Consider the following 19,357-nt stretch of genomic DNA (forward strand, 5'->3'; position numbering starts at 1 on the left):
GGTCAACACTGGATTCAGGGTTCTCGACCCAGTCAATGGAAGAAGCCATTTAAAGGCAGCAGAGATGGACCATCCAGCCTAAACAAGATTCTAGACAAATTATGTCAGATCCACGGCACCCCTGAAAAACCTGCAAATCACACTCAGAGAGAGTGTTGGGTTTTCAAGTAGGCTGGCAAGCTAAATGCTGAACACAAGGGGAGGGAGACGCCAAGTGAAGATGAGGATGAGCCTCGCCAGCCGAACACTGGAGGATAGAAAAATTCCCACCAGAAATCAAAACAGTGAATATGATTTATGCAACTCACATCCCAAAGAGTAGGCGCAAACGCGCACTCCGAGACGTATACGCTGTGGAACTCGTCGCCCCCAAATTCAATCCATGGTCGGCCTGCCCGATCACCTTCAATCGCAGGGAGCATCCGACCAGTATCCAGCACATAGGATCGGCTACCTTGGTGCTCGACCCAATAATTGATGGATACCATCTCACCCGAGTCCTTATGGACGGCGGCAGTAGTCTAAACCTGATATATCAGGACACCGTCCGCAAAATGGGGATAGACCCGTCAAGAATCAGCCAAAGCAATACTACCTTTAAAGGAGTAATACCAAGCGTTGAGGCCCGCTGTACGGGCTCTCTAGTACTAGAGGTTGTATTTGGTTCTCCCGACAACTTCAGAAGCGAAGAACTAACCTTCAACATTGCTCCATTCCGAAGCGGCTATCACGCACTACTGGGAAGAATAGCCTTTGCTTGTTTTAAAGCAGTACTGCACTACGCCTGCCTTAAACTTAAGATGACCGGTCCACATGGCATCATCACAGTTAGCGGAAATACAGAGCATTCCTTACGCGCAGAAGAATATGTGGCGGCTCTGGCAGCCGAACACTAAGCGGCCCCTCCTACAAGAATAAACGGTCGTCAAGACCACGGACATGGTTAGACGAGTCTGGTGCCCCACCAGATATAATAGCCCAGATAAACCTGAGCTGGGGATACCCCCATAAGCGATGCTAGGGGCTGCTCACAAAAAAAAGAGGAAGCCCATAGTTTGGCTCGACCCTATTAATACAATAGCATATTGCATTTTCATTCAGATTAACCAACTCTTCGCACGAAGTCTTTCACATGGGTTTTCCCTTTTTACAGATGATCATCATGCTACACCCTTCCAGGATACGGCACAACGGAGACAAAGGCGCAGACGTGCAGCAGGGCCCCGCTCAAAGGTTTCTCTTTAGATTAAGACCCTGCGTAAACCTTTTTTAATGTCTCTTGTTGCTTCTTCCCCTCCGGACACTTAACACAACCAGGAGGGATATTGGCGTTCTTGACACTTCATCATGCCAGACTAATGCATGTACCTAGAAACACAGGGCTCATTATCGAGGGCGTTATTTAGCCCAGTATATGTTGTAAAGTCCGAATACCTTAGGGAGTGTTCAGCGTCGCGAGTTTGACCTTATATGCATCAGCTCTGAATCATGTCTTTGGTCAAATGTTGGGTTTGCCCGGCTCTCGTGTTTTGCTACCTTACATTCCGCTCTATCGGCTAAGGCGGCACCGCGAGAACTACTGCGATTGTGCCCTGGTTCATCTGGATGAGCACCTCAGTAGAGAAAGCCGAAAACTGACTGTCATGATATAGTGCGAGACTGGTCAACCACTCGATGACTCAGCGGAATCTTCGCAATTCCTCTGCATTAATGAAGGACCGGTTTTTCGGTCACGTACATACGCGCACCATATTTGAATGAACGCGGAAGTACCAGGGGCTATATAGTAGCCCCACCGTCAAACTCCTATGGCTAAGTGAAAGTGTTAAAGCTATATAGTCCGATTGCCTAGTTTGCCGCGCTATCACCTCCTTAACGGACCAAGACGTTGGATGAAGTGTGACTACGCGTTTTCTCGAACACCCCCGCATTATGTGCGTGGGGGCTGAAGCCGACGACTGCAAACTTTCAGGTTATATACATACATAAACGGCCGCAAAGGAGGCACTATAATACTTTCGGGCAAAAGTATAAACACAGCCTTTATAATCAAAATAGCATTGTTTTTACAATGGAGATACATGTCACTCAAACATGGCACTCTTCGAGCACTGAGCCTCTATTAAACGGGCGCCTTCTAGGACTTCTTCAAAATAGTGCTCGGATGGGTCCTGGCCTCCCGTCGGACCCCGGGTTGCAATAGCGGTTGTTTACATCCCTGCCCAGTATGTTTTAACATGGGCAAGAGCCATCCGCGCACCCTCTATGCACGCCAACCTCTTCACAACATCGATATGCGACACAGCACCAAGGAATTGTTGCACTAATCCAAAATAACTGTCCGGCCTTGGTCCCCGTGGCCAAAGATGATCCACGACAGACCTCATAGCAAGCTTGGACAACCTATGGAGCTCGGCCCATGCAGCCATCCTTTCATTCAACGGCAGCGGACGCATCGGGGCACTGAACTGCGACCAGAATCACCTTTCCACCTTATGGTATTTCCGATCTTTGTAAAATTTGGTCGCATCAGCAGCACTCTTTGCCAAGTCCGCATACGTGTCCGCCGCGCTCCACAACTGATCCAGAGGGGCATACTTCGGATCGTCGAACTTCATCCGCAACAAATAGGGCCTCCCAGCCGTGATATCTCTGGCTTCACGAAGCTCCTCCCTTATCCCTCTCATCTTAGAGCGGGTTTCCTTGGCTGCCTCCAAGGCCTTCTTCAGGTCAGCCGCTTTCGCCTGGTTTTCCTTCTCAAGGAGTTCATGGCGGTCGGCGGCATCTTTCAGCGCAGCAGCCATCTGGGCTATCTTTTCTTTGCTCTGGCGATGAGCAGCCTATTCGGCTCTTACCTCTTCGACCGCCTTCAGAGCGGTCACATCACTTATTCGGGCATGCTCCTTGGCTCGGGCAAGCTCCGCCTGAAGGATCTCTACGGCAGCAGCTCCATCTGCAGTCACAGCATATTATAGATACTAGCATCATTCTCCTCTTAAATACTTGCTGACAAGTTAAACATACATACCCTGGGCCTCGTCAAGCCGCTTGTTAACAAGCGCGATATCGGCATCGGCCACGTCAAGCTACCACTTCAGTTCGGCAAAATCAGCAGTCCGGTCAGCCGCCGGACCCTCAGCCGCCTGCACATAAAGCAGCGCGATTATTACCAGAGATTATGATCCTCTGTTTGCCACCTTTGGATGGCAACCAGAGTCTCAGGGGCTACTATTACAGAGCACACCTAGTATGTGCGATACCATCAAAAATACATTTTTTGCGTACCTCAAAGCCTCTCAGCAGACTCATAAAAGCTTCATTCAAACCGCTTTTTGCGGATGAAATCCTCTCAACCACCGTACCCATTAAGGCATGATGTGTCTCTAAGAAGGCCACTCGCTCCAGAAGACTCATCAGTGTGTCCGGCTGTGTGCCGGACAATCCCGGACTCCTCCTAAAGCTCTCCTTAGGAGCCGGATATTCCGGACTATGGGCAGTCGAAGTGTCAACTTCTGGCCTTGGCGGATCAGGAGAAATCCTCCGTGACGACACCTCGGGGTCGTCTGCCCCATGTGGCGGGGAGGCGGGAGGAGGCATTTCACTCTCCATCATCTCCGGAGGAAGATCGCTTGAAGACGAAGTATGTGGAGAAGGGCTACGAGCCGGACTGCAACAAATATGTCTCGGTTATTATTCTCAGAGACAAAACAGGATATACTTACCAAAGTAACTTTTTTCACTTACAACTCGGTTGAGGGCTGCCCCCCTTGCGGGTGTTGTACGATAAGGACGCCCTCTGGGGCAGGGCCCCCTGGCGAGGGTTTCTTCCCTCGCTTGGAAACCTCCGCTTCCAAGTCTTCGGAGGCGGCCCTTTTCTTACCATGGGGAGAGGGGATTTCGCATTCACCTCCCCAATTATCCTCCTTTGTAGAGGCACTTACTCCCCTGGTCTGGATGTGTAAAGTATGAAGCCCATCAGTGGCTTCTGTATTCCTCCCCTCATCTTCTCCTGATGGCACCTGATATGGCGCGCGCTCAAGCATCCTAATCAACAAAGGATCCGGTGAGCCTTCGGGAAGAGGGGCCGAACACCTAATCCTCTCCGCCTTCCTTATCCAGTCCTGGCAGAGAACGATTTTTCAGAATGATGTTATAACAAACATAAAGGATGGTGTGTTCAGTAGCAGAATTACTTACCTGGGTATCCGAACGGTTGCAATTGAGACCCACGTCCTCGGTGGTGTCCGGACACTTTATTCGTGATCCGAAGAATGACCAATACATCTCTTTGAGCGTCATGCTGAAGAATTGTTGAATGGTTCGTGGTCCTTCCGGGTTGAAGTCCCACATACGGAGAGGTCGACGTTGGCAGGTCAGGACCCGATGAACCAACATCACTTGCATTATCTTGACAAGGCTGACGTCCTTCTTAAGAAGGTCTCGGATGTGGCTTTACAGCGTCAGCATGTTGTTAACTGGGCCCTAGTCCAGCCCCTTGTTGACCCATGACGCCAGTTGCAGCGGAGGGCCCGAGCGGAATGCTGGAGTGGCTGCCCGCTTTGTACCTCGGGGAGCTGTGATGTAAAACCACTCCCGTTTCCATAAGTCAGGAGTTTCTGTGAAGGAACCCTTTGGCCATGAGGCATCAGCGCCTTTGCTTATTATAGCGCCTCCGCACTCCGCGTGATGCCCGTAGATCACCTTCGGCCTCACATTGAAAGTCTTGAGCCATAGGCCAAAGTGGGGGGTGATGCGGAGGAAGGCTTCACACACGATGATAAATGACGAGATGTGAAGGATGGAGTCCAGAGCTAGATCATGGAAATCTATCCCGCAGTAGAACATGAGCCCTCTCACGAAGGGATCAAGACTAAAACCTAGCCCTCGGAGGAAGTGGGAAATAAATACGACACTCTCGTTGGGTTCGGGAGTGGGGATGACCTGCCCTTGAGCAGGCAGCCTGTGCGGGATTTCGGCGGTGAGATACCTGGCCTCCCTAAGCTTCCTGATGTCCTTCTCGGTGACAGAGGAGGCCATCCACCGGCCTTGAAGGTTGGATCCGGACATGGTCGAAGGTTCAAAGTGCTTAAGCTTGAGCCTTGGGTGTTGGAACTCGAGGTGCAAGAGGGGAAGGATCGAGCGTGGGAAGAAAGGGACAGGCCTTGGCCCCCTTATAAAGAAGACGAATACCAAGCGTCCCCCGCGTGACCGTTTGGGACTTGCCTAAATCGAGGAGTCATATTAAACAAACACGGTTGGGTTACCCACACCTGTATTGATGAGAAACCCGTGATAAGGGGAACACGATCTCTGCTTCGACAAGATGTGCCAATAAAACCGCCTCGCAGCACGTGTAGTGGCTGGTGGTGAAAAACGGTTCAAATAAAGATCGGGCCATGGCGTGACATCACGCTATGAAAAGTTGTCAGCAGATTAGATTAGTGTAATATTGTGCTCTCTACGGAGGTATGTGGAATTTGTTTTTGCAGAGCCGGACACGATTCTTGTGTTCAAAATCTTCTATGGAGTATTCGGAGAAGGAACCTGCCTTGCAATGCCGAAGACAATCTACGCGCCGGACTCATCGTCATTGAAGCCTGGTTCAGGGGCTACTGAGGGAGTCCTGGATTAAGGGGTCCTCGGACAGCCGGACTATATACTTTGGCCGGACTGTTGGACTATGAAGATACAAGATTGAAGACTTCGTCCTGTGTCCGGATGGGACTCTCCTTTGCGTGGAAGGCAAGCTTGGCAATTCGGATATGTAAATCTCCTTCTTTGTAACCGACTCTGTGTAACCCTAGCCCCTTCTGGTGTCAATATAAACCAGAGGGTTTAGTCCGTAGGACAACAACAATCATAATCATAGGCTATCTTCTAGGGTTTAGCCTCTATGATCTCGTGGTAGATCAACTCTTGTAATACTCATATCATCAAGATCAATCAAGCAGGAAGTAGGGTATTACCTCCATCGAGAGGGCCCGAACCTGGGTAAAACATCGTGTCCCCTGCCTCCTGTTACCATTAGCCTTAGACGCACAGTTTGGGACCCCCTACCTGAGATCCGCCATTTTTTACACCGATAGAGGGGGCACCCCATAGACACACAAGTTGATCTTTTAGGCGTGTGCGGTGCCCCCCTCCACAGTTTTCCACCTTGGTCAAATCATCGTAGTGCTTAGGCGAAGCCCAGCGCCGGTAATGAAAGAACATGCGGTGCCCCCATGTTTGGTTTTGGCAATTGATGACAATCTCTATGGACTAATGGTTGCCTTGAGTTATATTTGAAGGGTTTGTCCATAGGCTTTTCTTGGAGTCCATCTGTTGGTTTCAAGGAGAGTTTGTGATGACCATGGTGCTATTAAGGAATTATCGAAAGATCGGTCATGTGAGTGTTGAGCTTATTGCAAGCATGTCTTGAAGAAGATGATTGTGTGGTCATTCATGTCTACCTTCAAGACATCATCCAAATGAAGAGAGTTGGAAAGATTCAACACACAAAGCGCACAAGATGTACTGAGGGATCAAGTGATCCCATGGTATGGTAAGCATTATCCATTACGCGTTGTGTGCTAACCCATGGTCTTCGTGAGAGTTCTTTGTGGGGTTAGGTTGCGGTGTGCACGTTCAAGTGATGCATCACGAAGAGATCAAGTGCTTGAAGCTTGTCGTCCATTGTGGTGACAATGGACTTGTGAAGATGAGCGGAAGAGTGGCTCACCCATAGTGGAGTATGGGGGAGCAATCAACTAGTCTTCATCGAGCCAACGCAATCAAGAAAGGTGGTCCATCTTGAGGAGTAGATCGTCATCATCTAGCTCAAGTGGACTTTGTGCAAGGCAAAGGTTTGCCCTTGATAGGTTTTCTATTTTACCGGTCTCATGGTAGTTGTGGGAGACCGGGTTATAGGATCGATTGCCTGACTATCAAGGGGGGCTCTCGATGAGTTGCTTGATCGTATCGTTCATAGAGAGCTCAAACCATTGCATCCTTGCATCATCTTTATTGGTTCTTGTTTGGTTCTTCTCCTTGTGAGATTTGGAGCTTATGGTCATTTTTATGACAAGCACGAGTTCATCGAAAATGGAGTTCACATGCTTCTTCTATGATGTTTTCGATGTTGGAGGGTATGCCAGTTCTTCTCTGTTGGAGGTTTCACTCCTTTGTTTTGATGCTACTCGTCTTCCTCTATCCAACAAGCTTGAGTTTGCTCAATTCGGAGCTCATTTGCAGAAGTTATGGCAGCTCTGGTTTTATTGTTTCCCTCTGTTGTCTTCTCTGCAAAATGAAGGACTCCTAGTGTTGCTGATCTGGGGCATGCGGTAGTACTGCTCTCCGGAGCGGTAGTACCGCAGGCCCTTGCGGTAGTACTGCAGTCCCTTGAGGTAGTACTGCAGGTGCTCACGGTAGTACCGCTCTGTGGGAGTGGTAGTACCGTGACCTCAGGCCAGGCGCAGCTGCTCGAGCAATAGTAGGGGCGGATGTAATTTTTTACATCCGCGCCCTACGCGGCAGTACCGCACCGCAGGCACGGTAGTACTGTGGGCTCTATCCAGGCTTAGCAGCATGAGCGGAAGTAGGGGCGGATGTAATTTTTTACATCCGCGCCATACGCGGCAGTATCGCTCTTCGTGTGCGGTAGTACCGTGCCGGATTTTTCCGCAGGTCCTCCCTCAGCAGAAGTAGGTACAGAAGTAATTTTTTACTTCTGTGCCTTCTCTGCGCCTAGTGTTGCCTGCCTTACGGTAGAACCGTAGGGGCGCGCGGTAGTGCCGCTCTGGCGGTTCTACCGCTTGTTGCCCTGTGCAACAGGCCTTCATCTGGCCAGTGTTGCACATGCGGTAGTACCGCAACCTGCAGCGGTAGTACCGCAGCCAACCGCGGTAGTACCGTAGCTCCATGCGGTAGTACCGCGTCATGCGGGCTGAGTGAGGGGATAACGGTTGGATTTCTCCCCACCTATAAAAGGGGGTCTTCCTCCCCATTGAGACTTATCCTTTGAGCTCGTGTTCTTCCCCCATTGTTGACCTTCTTCGAGCTTGATAACTCTCAATCCCTCCAATGATTCTTGCTAGTTCTTGAGGGAAAAGAAAGAGGAGATCTAGATCCACGTTTCCACGAATCACTTTCTCCTCTAAGTGAGGGGAACCCCTTGGATCTAGATCTTGGAGTTCTTCGTGTTCTTCTTTCATTCTTCCTCTCATTTTCCTCCCTAGCATTAGTTGCTTTGGTGGGATTTGGGAGATAAGGACATGGGCACTCCGTGTGCCCTTGCCATTGCATTTGGTGCATCGGTCTGAGTTCTCCTTGGTGATACATGGAAGTGAAGTTTGAGAAGCTTATTACTCTTGGGTGTTTGAGCACCCTAGAGCTTGTTCCTCTTGGGTGCCTTGGCGCCCTAGACGGTTGGTGGTGTTCGGAGCTCAATCATTGTGGTGTAAAGCTCCGGGCAAGCGCCGGGGTCTCCAATTAGGTTGTGAAGATCGCCCCGAGCAATTTGACGGGTTCCGGTGACCTCCCCCAAGGGTTGCCAAAGTGTACGGGTAATGTGACCGCCCCCAAGGGTTGCCATTTGTACGGGTTCGATGACCGCCCTCAAGGGTCCCTTAGTGGAATCACGGCATTTGCATTGTGCGAGGGCGTGAGGAGATTACGGTGGCCCTAGTGGCTTCTTGGGGAGCATTGTGCCTCCACACCGCTCCAAACGGAGATTAGCATCCGCAAGGGTGTGAACTTCGGGATACATCATCATCTCCACATGCCTCGGTTATCTCTTACCCGAGCCCTTTACTTATGCACTTTACTTTGTGATAGCCATATTGTTCTTTGTCATATATCTTGCTATCACATTGTCACGCCCAATATGCGACCCTATCCAAGAGGAACTCGAAGGTCCCACCAAGGATAGACCTGCATATTGAAACGCTTTTGCAAGGTGGATATCATTACATCAGCATTACATAAATAGATGGGGATACATACAAGGCTTACAAATGCCGCAAGAATACATCAATACATCATACATAAGATCAACATCCGACTGCGGATGAAACACAAACAGAAACTCAAACGACATCCACTCTGCTAGCCCAGGCTGCCGACCTGGAACCTATCCCCTGATCGAAGAAGAAACAGAAGGAGAACTCCAAAACAAGCAAACATCGCTTTCGCGTCATGATCATCGCGTAACCTGTACCTGCAACTGTTGTTGTAGTAATCTGTGAGCCACGAGGACTCGGCAATCCCATTACCATGGGTATCAAGACTAGCAAAGCTTAATGGGTAAGGAAGGGGTAAAGTGGTGAGGTTGAAGCAGCGACTAAGCACGATATGGTGGCTAACAAACGCAAATAAGAGCGAGAAGAGAAGCAAAGAGAACGGACGTGAAGCTAGCAATGATCAAGAAGTGATCCTAAACTCCTACTTACGTCAAGCATAACCCAAAACTGTGTTCACTTCCCGGACTCCGCCGAGAAGAGACCATCACGGCTACACACATGGTTGATGCGTTTTAATTCGAATATGGTGTCAAGTTATCTACAACTGGACATTAACAAATTCCCATCTGCCACATAACCGCGGGCACGGCTCTCGAAAGTTTATATCCTGCAGGGGTGTCCCAACTTAGCCCATCACAAGCTCTCATGGTCAACGAAGGATATTCCTTCTCCCAGGAAGACCCGATCAGTCTCGGAATCTCGGCTTACAAGACATTTCGACAATGGTAAAACAAGTCCAGCAAGACTGCACGATGAGCTGACATCCCGATAGGAGCTGCACATATCTCGTTCTCAGAGCAACACCGGATGAACACTACGTACAACTAAAACCAGCCCTCAAGTTTCCCCGAGGTGGCGCTACAAGTGGCTCTAGTTCGGACCAACACTTAGAGAAGCATTGGCCCGGGGGGCTGAATAAAGATGACCCTTGAGAGCACGACTCCCAAGGGAAAAGTAGGTGGTGGTGAGGCAAATGGTAAAACCAAGGTTGGGCCTTGCTGGAGGAGTTTTATTCAAAGCGAACTGTCAAGGGGGTCCCATAAATCACCCAACCGCATAAGGAACGCAAAATCAAGGAACATAACACCGGTATGACGGAAACTAGGGTGGCAAGAGTGGAACAAAACACCAGGCATAAGGCCGAGTCTTCCACCCTTTACCAAGTATATAGATGCATTAATTAAATAAGAGATATTGTGATATCCCAACATAATCCTGTCCATCATGGAGCAATCTTCAACTTCACCTGCAACTAACAACGCTATAAGAGGGGTTGAGAAAAGCGGTAACATAGCCGAACAACGTTTTGCTAGGAAAGGTGAAAAAGGTTAGAGGCTGACATGGCAATTTGGGACGCTTGAAGAGCAAAAGATAGGTAGCGCAGCATAGCGATAGAATGAAGCAACTAGCATAGCGATGATAGTAGTGAGATCTAGAGTAACGGTCATCTTGCCTAAAATCCCGCAAGGAATAAGAACGAGTCCATGAAGAAGATGAAGCCACAAAGACGAACAAAGCATAGACGAACGAATCCTCACGATCGCAACGAAACAGGAACTAACGAGAAGGAGCACAACCGGAAAGAAGCAAAAAACAAGGTAAACACACAACCCATGGACATGACATGATGCTCAACCAAGTATGATGCATGACAAAGGCTACATGAAGCTACTCATGGCAAGAGATGATGCATACAAGAACAACACATCAAAGCAAGGTTAAATGAGGCCGGAAATAACATATAACAAATCTGGTAAGTCCTCGTATGCAAATTTAGAAATTGGTCCAGAACTGAATAAACCTTATGTTCAAGTTGTTAAACAGCAAGTTAAGATGCACCAAGATGATCTACACGAGATTCTAGTCAAGTTACATATAAAGTTCATTTAATTCGGAGCTACGGCCTAGAAGATATGAGCAAAACAAGTTAAACATGGCATTGATGCAAAATGCATATAAACTTCAAGCAAACACTCTCAAAACATGGAAGCAACATGATAATATGAAACGTCATGCAAAATCAAGCAAGTTTCATATAGAGCACACTCAAAACGGAGCAACGGTTCAACACATACACTACATACAAGTTTAAAGGACAAGCTGTCCAAAACAGCAACTAGGCATCTAGCAAGCATCAAAACAATATGCTACAACACCTCAACATAAGAACAAAAGGCATGTACATGAATTACAAGTAATCATGACAAAACATGAACACTGAGCTATCTCCAGAAAACACTAGAACATGCTCAAAAGGACATGGCAAGATGGCAAATTATAACAGTTCACAGACTTGGCAGAAATAACATCAGGTTGCAATGTTTAGAGCCATCAAACAACATGCTAAAGGAACTTAACATGGCGAACAAAGACATGGCATGCTATTACTAAAGACAAAGAACACAACTCCCTTACTGAACTTATTCCAAAGATCAACAGAAAAGTGGGTAGCATCCATGCAAACATGGCAAGTGATATGACAGATTCAGACATGGCAGGAACAACAATAAGTAGGCATATTGGTGAGCTTGTACCACTCACCACAGAGCAATACATGGCATGACAAGGTGACCAATAGTAAGATAACATAATTATGAAGCTAAACATGGCAATAGCATGGTCATAGGGTGCATGGGTCACTAGCAAAGCTCATGGCAAAACTGAACTTAATGTTAACAGGCTGACAACAACATTATTTAACAATTTGAGAGCAAGCTTACAACAAGCTACATCAGGATATAAATGCAACCAGCGGCATGTATGCATAGAGCATGACATTTATAAAAAAACATCCTTAGTGAACATCTCCAGATTATGCATAGAATAACTTGTAGCAGCAGGTTTACGATGCATCATGATATAGCAGATTCAGACTAGCAAAACAGTAATGGCAAGTACCCTACTTCATGAGCTTGATGCACTCACTACAAGACTCACAAAAATACATGGATTGCACCACCGTAAAGATGACATGATGTAGCTCAAAAATCATGTAGACATCAAGCTCCTAAGATGCACACACAAAATGCAATGAAAAAGACAAATCATCAAGTTCTGTTAACAGACAGCAGTTAACATCACATAGCACTCTTGCAACAATGATTTGGGCATGAAGATAGACTCAAGCAAGCATGGCACAATGGAGCAAAATGAAGAGCACCTCATGATGAACATTTTGATATATTACACGCACACAACGGAGCAGCACACATAAAGATATGGCATGATGAACAGGGCATAAAACTATCACAGGAAAATGACTTAGTGGAAAACGAGGGGGGTCGACCTCAGATCTAGGGTTCGGTGGCGCACGAACCGAGGTGGCTGGAGCTCGCCGGAGATGGCGCCGGAGAGGATGAGGGAGGGGTCGCCGGAGTCGGTGCGGCGCGCCGGATCTGGGGCGGCGACCGGCGGGAGGAGGCGGAGGACGGGCGCGGCGGCTGGGCGCGGTGCGGAGGCGGAGTCGGAGGCCGGCGGCGGGGAGCTGCGGTGTCCGGGCCGGCGAGGTCGCCGAAATCTGGCCGGGCGGCGACGGACAGCGGCGCGCGCGCCTCGCGCGGGAGGCGCCGGCGGAGGCGACGAGGCGGCGGGGCGCGGGACAGGGCGGCAGCGCTATAACGCCCCGGGGTCGATGCGCCAGGTGTCTGCCAGTTATTCGCCGTCATTGCCATGTCATTTTCTTGCGTGTTGCATATTGCCATGTCATCATCTGCATTTCATCCGCATGTTTTTCAAAACTTGCATCCGTTCGGGTTCTCCCGGTTCTCTCCGTTGTCCATTCGGAGTCCGGACCTCTTGCGCACGCTCGTCGCCCCTCTCAGACCTTGTTTTCGTGTGCGGGTGTTAAACTTTCTCAGAATGGCCCAAGGTTTGCCAAGAGGCCTTGGTATAGCACCGGTAGACCGCCTGTCAAGTTTCGTGCCATTTGGAGGTCGTTTGATACTCCAACGGTTAACCGGGTAGCCTTTAAAGCCTCTTTTGTTTTGCAGCCCAACACCCCTCCAAAGTGGCCAAAAACCCATCCAACTCCCCTCCATGCTCTCGGTCGTTCGATCACGATCGTGTGGGCGAAAACCGTGCCTCATTTGGACTCCCCTAGCTCCCTCTACCTATTTAAATAGCCCCCCTCCCCCGAATTCGCGGATGAATCCCCTAACCCTAGCCAAACCCCTCCCTGCCGCCGCCGGACACATCCGGACCAGGCCGGACATGTCCGCCCACACCCGCAGCCAATCCGCCCCTGCCACGTGGCCTCTCCGCCGCCAGCCACCGCGCCCCGCCGCCGCGCCCCGCCGGGCCCAGGCGCGGCCTGCCCAGGCCCGCGCGCGCCGCCCCGCGCCCCGCGCGCCCCCGCCGCCTCGCCTCCCGCGGCTCCGCCGCTGGCCGGCCCCTCGCCGAAGGACGTGCCCGCCTCCCTCCACCCGGCACGCCAGAGCTCCTCCCGAGCGCCGTCGTGCCTACGCCTCCGCCTCCACCGCCGATGGCCGGAGCGCTGCACCCGCCTCCCGTGCTGCGTCTCTCCTCCGCCGCTCCGCCCCGACCTCGTCGTCTCCGCCCGACCTCGCTGGCGCGCCCCTACGCCGAGCTCTCCGCGCCGCCCGCGAGCACCGGCCTCGCCGGCCTCCAGCCGCCCCGCTCGCCGCCAACCTCCGTCGCCTGAAGGCCGCCGACCTCCTCCGCCGCCGTCCCGCACCGGATCCGGCCAGATCCGGCGGGGCCCCGTCCTCCCCAACCCTCTCCGGTCTCCTTCCTCCTCTCTGGCCAAGTCCGGCGACTCTCCGGCGAACCTCGATCTATGTGCAAGTCAACCCAGATCTGGAGCTAGAGGTTGACCCCCGAAAATCGTTAAGTCCCGAATATATTTTGACATTATCATGCCATGTTCATCGCATCATATCTCCATGCATACTGCTCCGTTTCGTGCGTGTAATATGTCAAATTGTTTGTCTCGACGAGTACTTCATTTCATTCCATTGCATCATTTTCATTTGAGTTCATCTTAATGCCTGAATCATCGTTGCAAGAGTGCATGTTGCTGTTAATCTGCTGAAACTGTTATAACATGCTCATTTGTCATTTTTGCCATGTTTGATGTGTGCATCCTATGAGGTTGATGTCTACATGTGTTTTGAACTATGCCATGTCTTATTTACAGAGGTGCTTACCATGTATTTTGTGATCAATGTGGTGACTAGCACAAGCATGCAAACTAGGCATCGTGATGTTGCTGATTTTAGTCCCTGTTCTGCTGTTATTTTTATGCCATGTAAACTTGATGCTACAGAGAGATCCATGCTTATTTTGAGATACTTCAGTAAGGATGTTTTGTACATATGGTTATGAGCTATCCATCCATGCCCCTGGTTGCATTTATAGCTTGCTGTTGCATGTTCATATCTTGCTCCAAAGTTGCTAAATGATGTTGCTGTCAGCCTGTTAACATGAAGTTCAGTTTTGCCATGTGATTTCCTAGTGATCCATGCACCCTATTAACTTGCTCTTGCCATGCTTACATTCATAAACATGCCTTCTTACTGTTGGTTGCCTTGCCATGCCATGTTTTGCTCTGTGGTGAGTGGTTCAAGCTCACCAACATGCCTACTTATCGTTGTTCCTGCCATGTATGAATCTGTCATATAACTTGCCATGTTTACATGGATGCCATCATATCTTCTGATCCTTTTTGGCTCACGGTCACTAAGGGACTTTTGTTCTATGCAATTAGTAGATTCATGACATGCCTTTGTTTTCCATGATATGTTCCTATAGCATGTTGTTTGATAGCTCTAAACATTGCAACCTGATGTTATTTCTGCTAAAGTCTGAAACTGTTGTTAGTTGCAATCTTGCCATGTGTGTTTGAGCATGTTCTAGTGATTTCTGGAGATAGCTCAGTGTTCATGTTTTGTTATGCCTTACCTGTACATCATGTCCATGCCTTTTGTTATCATATTGTGGTACTGTAGCATATTGTTTTGGTGCTTGCAATATGCCTACTTGCTGTTTTGGACAGATTGTTGTTATAACTTGTATAGTGTGTGTGTGTGTGTTGAACCGTTGCTCCGTTTTGAGTGTGCTCTATATGAAACTTGCTTAGAATTGCATGTAGTTTCCTATTATCATGTTGCATCCATGTTTTGAGGTGTTTGCTTGATGGTTGAATGCCTTTTGCATCAATGCCATGTTTAACTTGTTTTGCTCATATCTTCTAGGCCGTAGCTCCAAATTAAATGAACTTTATATGTAACTTGACTAGAATTTCGTGTAGATCCTCTTGGTGCTCTTTAATTTGCTGTTTAATAACTTCAACTTAATGTTTATTCAGATCTGGACCAATTTCAAAATTTGCATATGAGGACTTACCGGAATTGTTATATGTTGTTCCCGGCCTCATTTAAACTTGCTTTGATGTGTTGCTCTTGTTTGCATCATCTCTTGCCATGAGTAGCTTCATGTAGCCTTGTCATGCATCATGCTTGTTGTGCATCATGCCTTGTTCATGTGTGGTGTTTTTACCATGTTGTATGCTTCTTCTCGATAGTTCCCGTTTCGTTGCGATCGTGAGGATTCGTTCGTCTATGCTTGGTTCGTCTTCGTGGCTTCATCTTCTTCATGGACTCGTTCTTCTTCCTTGCGGGATTTCAGGCAAGATGACCGCTACCCTGGATCTCACTACTATCATTGCCATGCTAGTTGCTTCGTTCTATCGCTTTGCTGCGCTACCGATCGTTTGCTCTTCAAGCCTCCCAATTTGCCATGTCAGCCTCTAACCTTTTTCCACCCTTCCTAGCAAACCGTTGCTTGGCTATGTTACCGCTTTGCTCAGCCCCTCTTATAGCGTTGCTAGTTGCAGGTGAAGTTGAAGATTGCTCCATGGTGGACAGGGTTATGTTGGGATATCACAATATCTCTTATATTATTAATGCATCTATATATTTGGTAAAGGGTGGAAGACTCGGCCTTATGCCTGGTGTTTTGTTCCACTCTTGCCGCCCTAGTTTCCGTCATACCGGTGTTATGTTCCCGGATTTTGCGTTCCTTACGCGGTTGGGTGATTTATGGGACCCCTCTTGACAGTTCGCTTTGAATAAAACTCCTCCAGCAAGGCCCAACCTTGGTTTTACCATTTGCCTCACCACCACCTACTTTTCCCTTGGGAGTCGCGCTCTCGAGGGTCATATTTATTTTAGCCCCCCCCCCGGGCCAGTGCTTGTCTAAGTGTTGGTCCGAACCGAGTAGACTGCGGGGCCCCCTCGGGGAAACTCGAGGTTTGGTTTTACTCGTAGGATGTCTCATCCGGTGTTGCCCTGAGAACGAGATATGTGCAGCTCCTATCGAGATTGTCAGCGCATCGGGCGGCTTTGCTGGTCTTGTTTTACCATTTTCAAAATGTCTTGCAAATCGGGATTCCGAGTCTGATCGGGTCTTCCTGGGAGAAGGAATATCCTTCGTTGATCGCGAGAGCTTATCATGGGCTAAGTTGGGACACCCCTGCAGGGTATAATCTTTAGAAAGCCGTGCCTGCGGTTATAGGCAGATGGGAATTTGTTAATGTCCGGTTGTAGATAACTTGACACCAGATCCGAATTAAAACGCATCAACCGCGTGTGTAGCCGTGATGGTCTCTTCTCGGCGGAGTCCGGGAAGTGAACACGGTTTCTGGGTTATGTTTGACGTAATAGGAGTTCAGGATCACCTCTTGATCATTGCTAGCTTCACGACCATTCCGCTTGCTCTCTTCTCGCTCTTATTTGCGTATGTTAGCCACCATATATGCTTAGTCGCTGCTGCAGCCTCACCACTTTACCCCTTCCTTTCCCATTAAGCTTTGCTAGTCTTGATACCCATGGTAATGGGATTGCTGAGTCCTCGTGGCTCACAGATTACTACAACAATAGTTGAAGGTACAGGTTATGCGATGATCATGACGCGAGAGTGATGCTTGCTTGTGTTGAGTTCTTCTTCTGCTTCTTCGATCAGGGGATAGGTTCCAGGTCGGCAGCCTGGGCTAGCAGGGTGGATGTCGTTTGAGTTTCTGTTTGTGTTTCATCCGTAGTCGAATGGTGCTCTTATGTAAGATGATGTTGTATGTGTGTGGCATTGTATGCCTCTTGTATGTATCCCCATCTATTATGTAATGTTGATGTAATGATATCCACCTTGCAAAAGCATTTCAATATGCGGGTCTATCCTTGGTGGGACCTTCGAGTTCCTTTTGGATAGGGTCGCATATTGGGCGTGACAAGCGCCAAGGTCGAGAACGGGCAGATCCGGCCTCGGGGATCCCGGATCCGGCGTTGGTAGCGTCCTGCGGGGCTCCATGGGCGTCGGTGGAGCTTCTGGCGGCGGTGGCGTTCGGGGTCCTGGAGGGCGGCGGCTGAGGGAAGAGAAGAGAAGTGCAGCTCGGCGACAGTTTCGGAGACCGAAATGTCCGACGAAGGTACCGGCAGCGATACCGCTATGTTTAACGGTTGGGCAATCAAACAAACTCCGAATGCGACGAAACTTGACAGGCGGTCTACCTACACTATAATAAGACCGCTCGACAAGTTTCAACCCATTCCGAGAACATTTTTATGCCACTTATAAAATAATATTTCGGAGGTGCCACGGGCACGTGAGAGTGTGAAAGGGCTCGAAACGGACAATGGAGAGAACCAGGAGGACCCGAACAGATGCAAGTTTTGAAAAACATGCAGATGAAATGCAGATGATGACATGGCAAAATGCAACACGCAAGCAAATGGCATGGCAGCAACGACGAAAGCTGGAAGACACCTTGCGCATCGGATTCGGAGCGTTACAACACTCCTCCACTAACAAGAGATCTTGTCCCGAGATCTTAGGACCGAGACAGAAGAGAAAAGGAAGAGGTGAAGTAAGACTAGAAGAAAAAAAAGTAAGAAAGTCGAGAGAACTCAGGTAGAAAAGAGGAATGATGAGTATGACAAGAATCAAAAGCTCATGGAAACAAGATAGACTCCGAAACCACTCCAGTTAGAACGAGAAAAGAAAACAAATAAGACTGAAAGGATTTAGGCAGCTCTCCGGCTGAAACATGGTGGAATAGAACACGAGCTTGAGAGGATGGAATGATACTTGATGAAGACATGACGCAAAACCTCCGGAAAGAATTGAAAGAGTTGAATGAAAAGAACGGAGAAGAAAATGACAACTTGTGCCACCAAAGAAATTGAAAGCATCTTTAGAAGGAACGTTTGGACGTAGTTGTCGAGAAAATCAACAACGAAAAGAATAAGCTTGTTGTGGTCTTATAGGTAACATCTCAAGATCATATGGTGATAACCGGCCACAAACGGAAATGATTGGATAGCTTAGAAGAACGAAGAAATGCAAAACTCCACTCCAATAGAATACGGAGATTTAATTGCACTTCGAGATGCAAGAAGAATAAGATACTTGAACTCCACCAATAGAATCTTGATGGACACTTGAAGAATGAATTAAATCATGAAGAACCACCATGAAGAACTTTGGTGACAAAAAGATGATGAGATAGAAAGAAGGAAGAAAGAATAAGATGAGCCTTGCGATGTTTTAGATGGAGGTTCCGACGAAATCAGCGAGAAGCTTGGAACTCTGGAAAAGAAAAGACGAACGACTTAGATCCGAGAAAATCACTCATCACAAACAATCTCCGAAGAAAAGAATTAATCAACTTGACCACGATGAAATGAGAATAAGAATTATGATATGCTTATCCTCCACCAATTAAATTGATGAGAAACAATGGATTTGCATACTACTTATTCACGTTGAAAAATATTAAGGGGGGGATATAGCGCGAAATTTGGGAAGGTCTTCATGAACCACCGGTAGGATTTTGAAAGAACGAATTAATTGATATACTGACAAGGAATAGGAATGTTGAACGAACCACCGTTAGAAATGAAAATGAACGAAGAAAAGAGAAAGAATTGCCGGGAAGAATTAGAAGAACCAATATGCTAGAGGGGATTTAGATGCAAAAGAACAAAGAGATCATGAGCTGATTAAAGAACACTTGACGAAACGCCGGGATAATTGGATAACTGTAGCTTAAATGTGAGGACGAAGAATTCTTCTGGAACGATGGCCTCCGGTGAAAAGAAACAGAAATCAACTCCTGAAATACTCCGAATGGTTGAGAAAAAGGAAATTCCGACAAATGGAATAATTCGAGAGGGTAACAAGAAGCTAGAACCACAAAACTTCGAGAGAACAGACAGATTTAGAGGAAAAACTCTTCATCAGTCTTCAACTGATGATGGTAAACACCACCAAAATTACTGAGATACTCCGGAAGAATGAAAAAGAGGAAGTGTTGCACCAAAGATGAAAAGAATTTGAAAACATTC

The sequence above is a fragment of the Triticum aestivum genome, chromosome 2B, assembly GCF_018294505.1.
Source record: "Triticum aestivum cultivar Chinese Spring chromosome 2B, IWGSC CS RefSeq v2.1, whole genome shotgun sequence".
In the NCBI taxonomy this organism is placed as follows: domain Eukaryota; kingdom Viridiplantae; phylum Streptophyta; class Magnoliopsida; order Poales; family Poaceae; genus Triticum; species Triticum aestivum.